The following is an 11,521-nucleotide window of genomic DNA, read 5'->3' on the forward strand; positions in this document are numbered from 1 at the left end:
CTGTAGATAGATGCACCAAAATCCTAAACTTAATGAGGAAAATAACGGGCAGCACTTGGGTGGCCAACAGAGTCACACTAATGATGGTGTATCGTGCTCTAATACGATCTGTATTAGACTACGGCTCTCTGGCCTTCATGAACTGCGCGCCATTACTCTAAAGGAAGCTTGACACCATCCAATACAAAGCTCTGTGTATTGCGACTGGCGTAGTGCAAGGGACTGGGAGAGAGGCACTACTGCAGGAAGTCGGGGAGTTGCCCCTATCCCTAAGAAGAAAAGAACTAGCGACAAGGTACTGGGCTAAGATCTCGCAACTGGGCGAAAGATCCCCAACCTTTGTCAGTCTAAAAAATACAAGATATGTGAGAGATCCTAGAAAGAAAAGCTTCGGCCAGGGTATCAGGGAAACAATCAAGGAACTGCGACTGGGGGAGCTCGTGATAAATGAACACGACCCCCCAGTGATCGCCCCTTGGACGCTCCCTATACCGCCGGTTAATCTAGATCTACTACAGAAAACCGACAAGAAAAATAACCCCACTGCTGCACGTGCTTTCTCACTAGAACACCTGGAAGACAACTGGCCGTCTGATGACTGGGACCATGTGTACACGGATGGCTCACGCAATCCTGAAAGGGGCACCAGCTCCTTTGGAATATACCTGCCAAACGGGGAACAGGGAATAAGCAGGAAACTGCCCAATAACTGTTCGGTGTACACTGCAGAGCTTGTGGCCATTCGTGACGCTATATCATGGATTTCCCATCAAAAGACTAGTAAGTTCGTCATTCCAAGCGACTCTCTGAGCAGTCTGATTTCAATCCAAAATGACAACTCGGACTCAAGACCAGAAGTCATTTTGGAAATCAGGCAGCTGTACCAGAGGGTTTTAGAGAAGGGAAGCAAAGTAGAACTCGTGTGGATTCCATCACATGTCAACATTAGAGGAACCGAGGAGGCAGATCGACTCGCCAATGAAGGTCTCAAGGACACAGCACCACTCCGCACCATAGACTACAGCACCACGGAAATCTACAGTATGGTCAAAAGACACGTCAATTCAATCTGGGAATTAAATCTCGTTGAACTTGACACATACAGATTCCGGCTGGATGACAAGATCTACCCAAAGACAACACTCAATCACCCTAGAAGAGATATTTGTAGACTTATATCGAAGCTAAGGGTGAAAGAGCGGCTGCGAGACTACAAACACCAAGTCATCATCTGTGAGTGCGGAGAAGAATGTACCGCCAACCATGTCCTGGTAGACTGCGAGGTATACGAGGAGGAGAGAAGGGAACTAGTGAGAACAATGGAGACCAACAACATACCATTCAACACTAAGAACCTACTCTTCCCGAGACCAGATCTGAAACTGCAAATCTTCGAACAAATCCACGCCCTTATGGACACAGTTGGACTAAGTAGAATAGTGAAGTAAGAGGGGGTCACGGTTAGACGGGCCCGGCATCTAAACACTAAACTACATAGGGGATTTATACCAAACTGGCAGGATAGTGGAGTAAGGGGGAGTCACGATCAGACGGACTCGGCATCTAAACACTATTCCACCAAAAACAGACACCAAACCTACAGAGTGGGATAGTGGAGTAAGGGGAGGTCACGATAAGACGGGCCTGGCACCTAAACACAAACCCCACAAAGATGACATCTACCAAACTAGCAGGATAGTGGAGTAAGGGGGAGTTACGGTCAGACGAACTTGGCACCTAAACACTATTCCGCAAATAAAACGGATACCAAACCCAGAGAGTGGGACAGTGGAGAAAGGGGGGCCACAATAAGACGGGCCTGGCACCTAAAGACTAACCCCAAACGATGACATCTACCAATCCAGAAGCAGACGAGATCATCTACCAAACGATATGTATTGTATTAAATAAAGGGAAGAACTTCCCACTAAACCAAATCCATGGCCTAAGGCCAAATGGAAAGATTGCAAAATCATATTCTAAAAAAACAGGAATCAGCTTCGGCTCTCCTATGTCTTGTCTGCGATATCACTTATGTGGAAGCAGACGTTAAACACCAAGAACGAACGAACGAATGTTGGTTAACATTCTTTCTTTAAGATGGTTTTTAGAACAGATTATTGTCGGTACAATTATATAAACATTGAATCCTATAATTGTTTTATCTTGTAGGCTAGATGGTTCAGGATTAGGGCTGAGCATGTAAAGAAAGCGTGAATTCAAGGAGCCATGTTTATTCCAAGTAATGGGAAGTAACTCTAATACAAAATAGGCATATATATGGAGTCAGACAACTGAGTAATAAGATTACATTATGTTAAAGTAACCGACTGATGTTAAAGAGGCACTTTTATGTTTCTGGAATTTGCATTGAATCTGAGAAATCATCTAATGTGTAACACTATCTTACAGATAACAGAAGTTCAGCATAATCTATAAAACATTTATTGAGAACATGAAATAGACATAAATCGGGAGGAGCTCTATTCCAAGTCAGACTTGCTGTCAGTGAACGCCTGCTTGAATAGCGTCTAACAATTAGGGGAGATGGACACGAGTGATAATCATATATGGTATTGTTTATTATCTAATTATGGTGTTTGTAATTACACTGCATATTTCTTAGGAAGTCATTGTCAGGTCAAGGTATGATGCGCTGACCTGTTATACACGGATCATGTATAGCTTGTAAAGGACATATTGAATAAACTAGATGTTTAATAAAATCGTGCCTTAACAGAAGTTATAGAGAGTTTAAACGTCAACTTCAGGTATAGATCACTTTGTCACAAATGATAATGCTTACGCCTTAGCAAATTCCCTGCATTGGCCGAGAATGTTCATCGAGATTTTCCGACGTGGATTCCCCTTGTCAGTGGAGCAGGACAGAGCGCCTGACAAGGCCAGTTTCTAGTCGTTCGGGTGGGACGAAAAACCGAGGTCCCGTGTATAAATTGGCGCGCACGTAAAGGATCCCTTGGCAGTTGGAGTTCGATATAAGAGTAAGCCGGCCATAGTGCCACTGCCCCGGCAAAATTTCTCTCATAGCACACTGTATGGCGTATGCCCGTCTTCATTTCCAACTAGCATGGGTTCTTTTACGTGCACACCAATATGTACACGTGACATCGGGTTTTCGTCCCATCTATCCGACTCGGCGCTGTTCCCCCGTTCTACAAGACAGAGTGGATAGTCGAATGGTTAGCACGTGGTTTCGAAACCTGGTGGATTTTCTCCGGGTCCTCCGGTTTCCTCCCACTGCTAAAAACTCCTACGCGCAAGCGAATTATTGAAATAATATTAAACCATATGTTAGTCCCGAAATGACCTACCGAAATGACCTAATGGACGTTAAACCCCATACCCCCCCCCCCCCCCGTTCTACACGATTGACAATAACAAACCATGCAGGAAAATCCGGAGGAAATTTCTCGGTCAACACTGGGATCGAACACAGGATCTCGAAGAATAGGGTGAAACGACACGTTCCTGGCAAATTTTCCCTCGCACTGCAAGACGTATCCCCATCTTTATTAGTCCGGGCGGGGGGGAGCTAGATCGGAGACGGTCGAGCACATATGACGTCAGATGCGGATTGTGCGTTAGGGTTAGGCTTGGTCCATGGTTAGGGTTAGCGCTAGCCCTGTTTACATCTCGAGACCTTGACCCTTACCCTAACCCAACATCCACATGTGACGTCATATTATGTCCTAGAATGTGCTAGACCGTCTCCGATTCAGCGTTCTCCCATTAGCCAAGTTGGTGCAGGACCAATATGTTTCACAGAGGATTACGAAAGTCTTCTAATATCTCTGTAAAAGATGACTACCTTAAACACGTGACGTCTCATCACGCGGCGTCAATCATTGGCTCAATTGTTTACATAAGACCTTACTGGTTCGGGCGAAATGGAGCCTTTATTTACTCATTTTAATACCCATTTACACTAAATAGGAAATAATCTTTACCTACAAATACGCCAAACGTCTTTATTTTTTTTTCTAATTCATAAAAAAAAATGTTTTAGAATTTAATTTGTCGGATGAAAAAAGTAATTTTTGTCGCTCATTACGTCGCATCGATGTCATCCTTTTCAGTGACTGTCGCGGCTTAGCGAATATTCACTGCTGATCAGTGTGATGCAGGACAAGCAGGACGTTAAACCCAATTCAATTTGTTTTTCGTAAGATTTGAGAAAACAAAATCCTCGATTCCAGTTTCTATCTACACAAAAAGGCAGATTTCACAATCTAATCGTTTTTAACGCGCTAGCTGGGTGTTTCTACGTCAATTTTGGTTCCCATGACGACTATATTAGTATCTTTGCTCATACAAGCTATTCTTCGGACCAGTTGTTTGAGGGAATCTTATATGGATAGAATTAATCTATAAATTGGTGCCCAGCCCCCCCCCCCCCCGAGACCAAGTAAGCGTCCCCGTGATACAAAGTCCCCTCGGGCCCACTCCCTCAGAAATTAAAAGCTCAATTCCATTATGGCACCCTTCTTCACTCTTCATATAGGCCTACTATCTAATCACTATTATATTCACGTGTTACAGTGATTCACCCGGTTAGTACCGGGTAGTACCACTAGTCCGTGGCTCGTGGGGCGACAGACTGCTGTACACATGCTCTGTCTTAACTCTTACAAAACAGGCGGAATTGACAGGCAGATCTCGAGATTCTGTCCCATTGACACCTATTTCTGGACCTCTCGTTCACATGAATTTGTTCCCAGCAATGACCCTCCCCATCCCCACCCATCAGGTTGCTCAGTGTTATAGCCACTGCCTCTAAAATTAAAAAACAATTAAATAACAAAATTAACAACAATCATAATATAACATGAACTTTATGTCAACTTAAATAAAACTGGTTTCCGGCGAGATAACGATCTATGTTCTACCGGGACGCTCAGTGTTATATCAACTATTTTGTTTACATTCATTGTGGGGTGCGATTGCGGATGGCGCCCTAGATTTGGAACCGCCCCCCCCCTCCTATTCTCAGCTTCTAGATCCGCTACTGAATGTTACACCGCAGACGCCCCTGACGCCCCCGACGCCCTGCATTCCACTTCTCTTTCTCCTCAATCTTTTTCTCTAGCCATGTCTCCGATTTCTTCCGACAATCATCTGTTATTCCATAATCAGGACCACTGGAACTGGGTTCCCTGGGTGTAGTTGTGGGTATAAAGGTGGTTTCGGTTATCTGGATTGGAGGACTTGTAGTCAGCTGTTCGATTGACATCTTTATGTCTATAAAAAGACAGAACGTAAAAAATATCTGGTCTAATTGGATGAAATGAAATGAAATGGGGTTTAACGTCCTACTGTTCTGCTCCTAACCTGGGCTAATGAAGACGGGCATACGCCATACCGGTACAGTATGCTATGGGGTGGGGGGATCACGTGGCTAAGTGGGTAAGACGCTGGCTCGCTAGCCAGGAGGTCGGGTGTTCGATCCCTGCATTTGCCGAGAAAGTTCTTCCAGATTTTCCGGCGTGGTTTTTCTTCCTATCCGAACAGCTGTCCTTGTCAGGCTCTCCGTCCTGCATCACTGACAAGGGGAAACCACGCCGGAAAATCTGGATGAACTTTCTCGGCCAATGCTGGGATCGAACACCCGACCTCCAGGCTAGCGAGCCAGCGTCTTACCCACTTAGCCTCGTGATCCCCCGCCAATTAGATGGACACAAGGGGCTCGAATTACAAATCTGTATCAGTTCGATCGGGCAGGGGTGGGCTCTTCTTATACTCATTAGATAATGAAGAAATGTTTTTTGCTGACAATTCAGTTGATTTGCTATTATTAGTCGCTTGTTGAAAATCCAAATCGATACATATTCAGATTAATGTCACAATCGACCATTTTCAATGCGATTAATAAACAGAATTGGAGTTTGAAAATCTACAGAATTCAGAATCTGGAAAGCATCCAATATCGGGGATAAATCGTGCTATATTGAACCCTATTATATTAACAGGACACAATTATTCTATCTATAGCGTTTCAACTACAATTCTCTCGTCCTTCGTAATGCACCACTGACAAGGAGGCATCACTCCGCCCTGCACTACTGGTCTCAGACTAGCAATTATTTGCCCATTGACTTCAATGTTAAATAGCTGTAACATCACAGGCTGTAGATTTTTGCTCAACATTCCGTTGGTTCCAATCTTTATAGGCACAATGGGGACAACATTTGGCAATCTCATCATCATAATTTTGTAGGGGGTTGACCATTTAGATTTTTTGTTACGCGGATTTGAAGTTGACTGGGGTGAAAATATCACTTCCGACACAATGATTGCTCTGCAGAAAGACACTTTACACACCCTATCCCTCCGCTGTAATATCATCAGTATTACCCAAAACTGCTATGAAATTGCAAATTTGATCCCTTTTCTCCAATTCTAGACAAAAAAGTCAACCAAAAAATGCATGAAGAGGGGAGAAAAAAGATTAAGGGAAAAATTGTCTATTTATAACTCGCCCTACATCATGAAATAAGGGGAAATAATTACTAGTCTTAATCCTACTGACAAGGGAACCCCGCTCTGTCCTGGACCCTGTTTCACAAAAACTTAAATTAAAATCACTAAAATAGATTTTAACTAAAATCAAAATGAAATATTAAATTTTATGCGTTTCACGAAGATCGATTGTAACTTACAATGCAATTTTAATAGATTTTAGTAAAAATTACTTGCGCTCGCGCAGTGCACAATTCCGGCGAGGGCACTCAAGGTGCAAGCTTAAGCGCTTCGGCAATGAAAAGAAATTGAATGAAAATTATTTTTTTGAATGATAGTATGTTTAAATTATATAACCCGGGCCATTGGCAATATTATCATTATTCCAAATATATATATATATGCCGCAATAAATCTCACAACGTAGCTCTAATCAATGTTTGTTAATGTCGTGATTTCAAGTTAGGAGAGGGTGACGGCTGCTCTAAGTTAAAATTGAAATTGATTTTAGTTAAAATTGTCCCTAAAATACTTTTGTGAAACGCCACTATTTTAGGTTAAGATACAATTTTAACTTACAATATTATTTTAGTGGATTTTATCTAAAATGCTTAAAATCGTTTTGTGAAACGCATCTATCTTAAGTTAGGATGGAATTTTAGTTTAAGACGATTTTAAGGAGATTTAAGTTTTTGCGAAACAGGGCCCAGCACGGTTAGTGCTAAATGATAAGGCCAGCTCAATTTTTCTTCATAGGTCACGAGATGTAAACAGGGCTAGCGCTAACCCTAACCCTGGAACAAACCCTAATGCTTACCCTAACCCTAACCTACAATCTCGCCAACATCTTATAATTAGCGACCTTGACCAAAATGAGCTGGCCTTAACAAATAGATTTAGCCCGCCCTGCATTACTGACAAGCACTAAAATCAATCTAACATTATCCAATCAAACTACTAAAATTTGGATTTTATCTTAGCTAAAATTTGGTGAAACAGCCCCCCCCCCCCACACGTAAATTAGAACTAGGCAGTAACCGTCGTCAAGTAATAATCAGCATTTGTATTCCACCCAATAGGAATTCTTCAAACATACCTGTAAAGGTCAAAAGAGGTTTTCCACAAATAGAAGACGTCCTACTGCACTGCTACTACAGGGCTAATGACGACGGTCTGGAAATTGTCCTTTTTATAGAGACTGATGACTATCGATTTAGCCTGCGTCAAGTGAATCTATGGGTTATATTTTATGGAAGAACAGCGTTGCCATTATTATTTCAATGTTCATGGCCCAAAAATACTTTATTTTAGATTTACAATTGGCCATTTCCATTGCTCCACAATACAAATGTTACAGTGTTAAATTACACTTGTCAATAATACAAAATACCTTCTTAGTAGCATATTTCATTACTTCCCGTCCTAGTCCGCACTTTTCTCCGTGTGAAAATGAGGTTCTGGTAGTTTCCCTAAAAAAGGTATATGTGTTCTATTATGCAAAGTCCCAAATATACTCTTCAAAAAAAAAGTAGGGGATATTCAGAAACAATACAAAACTGCAGAAATGCACTGCTGTTTTTATTAGAGGTAACCAGTGTATGTTAATAACAGGCCAATTGCCTACACATGAACATAAACAGTTTGTATGGGCGGCTTATCTGACGGTTCCATTTCACTCGCATAGAGATACACTGTCAAAAGTCAAAATAGACGTTTTTGATTTTTTGTTTAAATAATGAGTCATTGCTCCACCAATGTAACTGAGTGATTTATACCTGAAGTTGACGTTTATATTATGTTATTTATTTATTTATTTTTAATAAGTAACCTGGTGTGACAAAACTGATCTATAACTGAAGTTGACGTTTAAACTCTCGACAACTTCTGTGAAGACACGTTCTTAATAAACATCTAGTTTATTCAAGATGTTCTTTAACAAGCTACACATGATCCGCGAGTAACACTAGACTGAATTTCAAAGAGAATGTATTAGTGGTCAGTTCATTATACCTTGACCTGACAATGACTTTCAAAGAAATATGCAATTTAATTACAAACACCATAATTGATAATAAACAATACCATATATGATTATCACTCTTATCCACCTCAGCTAATTGTTAGAGGCTTTATAAGCAGACGTTTATTGACAGGAAGTCTGACTTGGAATAGAGCTCCTCCCGATTTATGTCTATTTCATGTTCTCAATAAATGTTCACATCACATCCCAACTAGTTTCTTCTGTTGTATTTTAGTTAGTGTTTTTTTTTAAATATATTCAAAAATAATACGTCTTTTACAGATTTGAATATAACCACAAATAAATGATTATTTTGATACACACTGTCATACACGATGCTAAGATGGGTATTAATGGTTTGTATATGAAAAATAAATTTTAAAAGAGAAAAATATTAAGGTATATCTTAAAACACAACATTCCCCCCCTTTGCATGCTACTCTTAGAGATAGAGCGGGGAAGAATGTCTCGTCGACACCAGAAAGGAAGGTTAGTTCCAGCAATTTGATAACTAAAAGGAGAATTGAACCTGGATCAGACACCTGAGCCAAATACAATCAATATTGCTACATAAACTTATTGATTTTTTGAAAATATCAAACTGAATTTAACTCTAGAACTGCGATGCAGTAATGACGGGTTTCATCGGTGCCTCGTTACCCTTAAACTTATGTCACTTCCGGTGCCAAGTTACCCTTGAACTTATGTCACTTCCGGTACCAATGAAACCGTTAAACAGGTTTCCACATAAGTACTGCACCCATGAAATAAAATGGACGCATCAACCAAATCCAGCAATCAATTCATTTTATACATGTAAGTGATCCTGACAAAATTACATTACTTCCGGTGATAATGAAAATGTTAAATTAGTTCTATGAAATCATATATGGCATAAGGCATCGCATGGTGAAAATCGAATAATAATTGCCATTTTCAAAGACCTGAAACCTTGAAAATTGACTTGTAGAAAATCGTCTATTTCTCTGCAACCGTACACGTTAGAAACCATTTTGTGGTATCTGTATGATCATATGGGTTCATTCTATTTGTTGATTGGAATCAAATATCATAATTTTAAAAACATTACAAAGCAGATTCATTTGAATAAAATATCTGTTTTGAAGGCTAAAAAAACAGTTTTTGCCAAAATGACATTAGTTCCGGTGATACTGAAAATGTTAAATTAGTTCTATGAAATCATGAATGGCAGAAGACATCATATGGTGAAATTTTTTTTTATGAAAATCAAATAATAACTGATACTTTTATAGCCCAAAACCTTGAAAAGTGACTTGTGGAAAATCGTCCATTTCTCTGCAACCGTATAAGTTAGAAACCATTTTGTGGTATTTGTATGATCGTATGGGTTCATGCTATTTGTTGACGGGAACCAAATATCATAATATTAAAAATATTACAAATAATACTCATTTAAATAAAATATGTATTTTTAAGGCTAAAAATACAGTTTTTGCCGAAATGACGTCATTTCCGGTGATAGTGAAAATGTTAAATTAGTTTGACCTAGTCAAAAGTGGCATTAGGCATCAAATGGTAAAACAATAATTGAATCTTTTACAGGCAAAATAGCGTGAAAAGTGACGAATGCAAAGTTGCCTATTTCTCGGCAGCTGCTCATATTACAAACTAATTTTCGAATACATTCTCTTCGTATGGAGTATTGCTACGAGTTTATGAAAGTTACAAGGAAATATTTTAAAATATGAAGGCGCTGAATGGGTTGTAATTAGCTTAATTTCACACCTTTTTTCACCTTTTAATCGAAATTGCCCGAAAATGAAATATAAATTAAAAAATATAAGCTCAAGATTATGTGCGCCATTACAGGGTGCACCCTTTTAGTTATATCAAATTTTGAAAAAATAATATTTGCCCTCAGAAAGTGGTACCGAACTGTCAAAATTGTATTTTTTGCTAAAATTACGTCACTTCCGGTGCCGACAGGAAACTCTATCGGTAACATAAAAAATGACAATTGAGACAACGAAGCGTATGAACCTCCATCTAAAATAAATATTTTTTTTTTAATTACGACGGTCCAAAAGGCTTAGATGACTTTAACCATGTTTATATAATATGCAGATTTCGTTCTAAGTATATGATGTTTAACACATAAGAACAAGTAAGTAAGTAGGATTATCATCCAATATTGCGATCATTAGAAGTGGTATATTGCCGATAGTTCATCAAACTGCTCCTACTTTGATATATTAACCAGTTTTCGATTCTACGAGGAGATTGGATAAATTATCCCGATTAAACTCCATATATATTTATTTATGTAAACAATAAAACATAAAAACACACGAGAAAATCAATACAACAGTGCATATAATAAATTAAAAATTTGGAAAGCTTTTCTCACAACCTATTCTCTATCTTTTTGGTAAGTTTATTTTGAGGTTTAAATAAAATATTCACTGATTCGACATTATCATCGATTAACTATTTCAGTAATTCATAGGCGTTTGAATCTTGGTTGGGCGGGGCGGGGGTGGGGGTGGGAGCTTTGGCGCTACTCAAAGTGTGAGACCATATGCCATATTATTTAATGATTGATTCATTCTGTAAGTTCGGTGACAAAGATTTTTTTAGCAATTAACCCCCCCCCCCCCAACACACACCCACACAACTTAAATTGCCCCCCCCCCACCCGAGGCCTATGCTGTTATTTATATTCAATCAATAGGAAATTTTCCATAATGGCTGAATTAATGCTACGTGTGCAAAACATCTGTTATACAATAAATTCCCGGATGGTGAAAAAAATATTGTAGTTTACACGTTTGACATGTTTTTAAAACATCTTGTGTATTGTTGTATTCTCTATAAAATATGTTCAAATAAACAAAATCAATAGCAAGCCATGTAAAATTTATTATTAAATGAATCCACTTCAAAGGTTTCTACCAAGATAAAAGTTTGAATATTTTTGATGTGTCGTATTTTAAGCTATTTTCGAAGAATTTAAATTTTCACCAAATATTCACCAATTCCAGA

The 11,521-nt window shown here is 39.3% G+C and overlaps 1 long non-coding RNA gene across 1 annotated transcript; it reads right to left on the minus strand.

Moving 5' to 3' along the window:
* Positions 1–4,837: 4,837 nt before the first annotated feature.
* LOC126818506 (uncharacterized) lies at positions 4,838–7,705 on the minus strand. The gene is made up of 2 exons (XR_007679253.1): positions 7,574–7,705; positions 4,838–5,259 (listed from the first exon to the last, which is right to left on the minus strand). It is a non-coding gene; the product is annotated as an uncharacterized LOC126818506 (long non-coding RNA).
* Positions 7,706–11,521: the final 3,816 nt, after the last annotated feature.

Source organism: Patella vulgata, chromosome 4 (genome assembly GCF_932274485.2).
Source record: "Patella vulgata chromosome 4, xgPatVulg1.2, whole genome shotgun sequence".
Taxonomy (NCBI): domain Eukaryota; kingdom Metazoa; phylum Mollusca; class Gastropoda; family Patellidae; genus Patella; species Patella vulgata.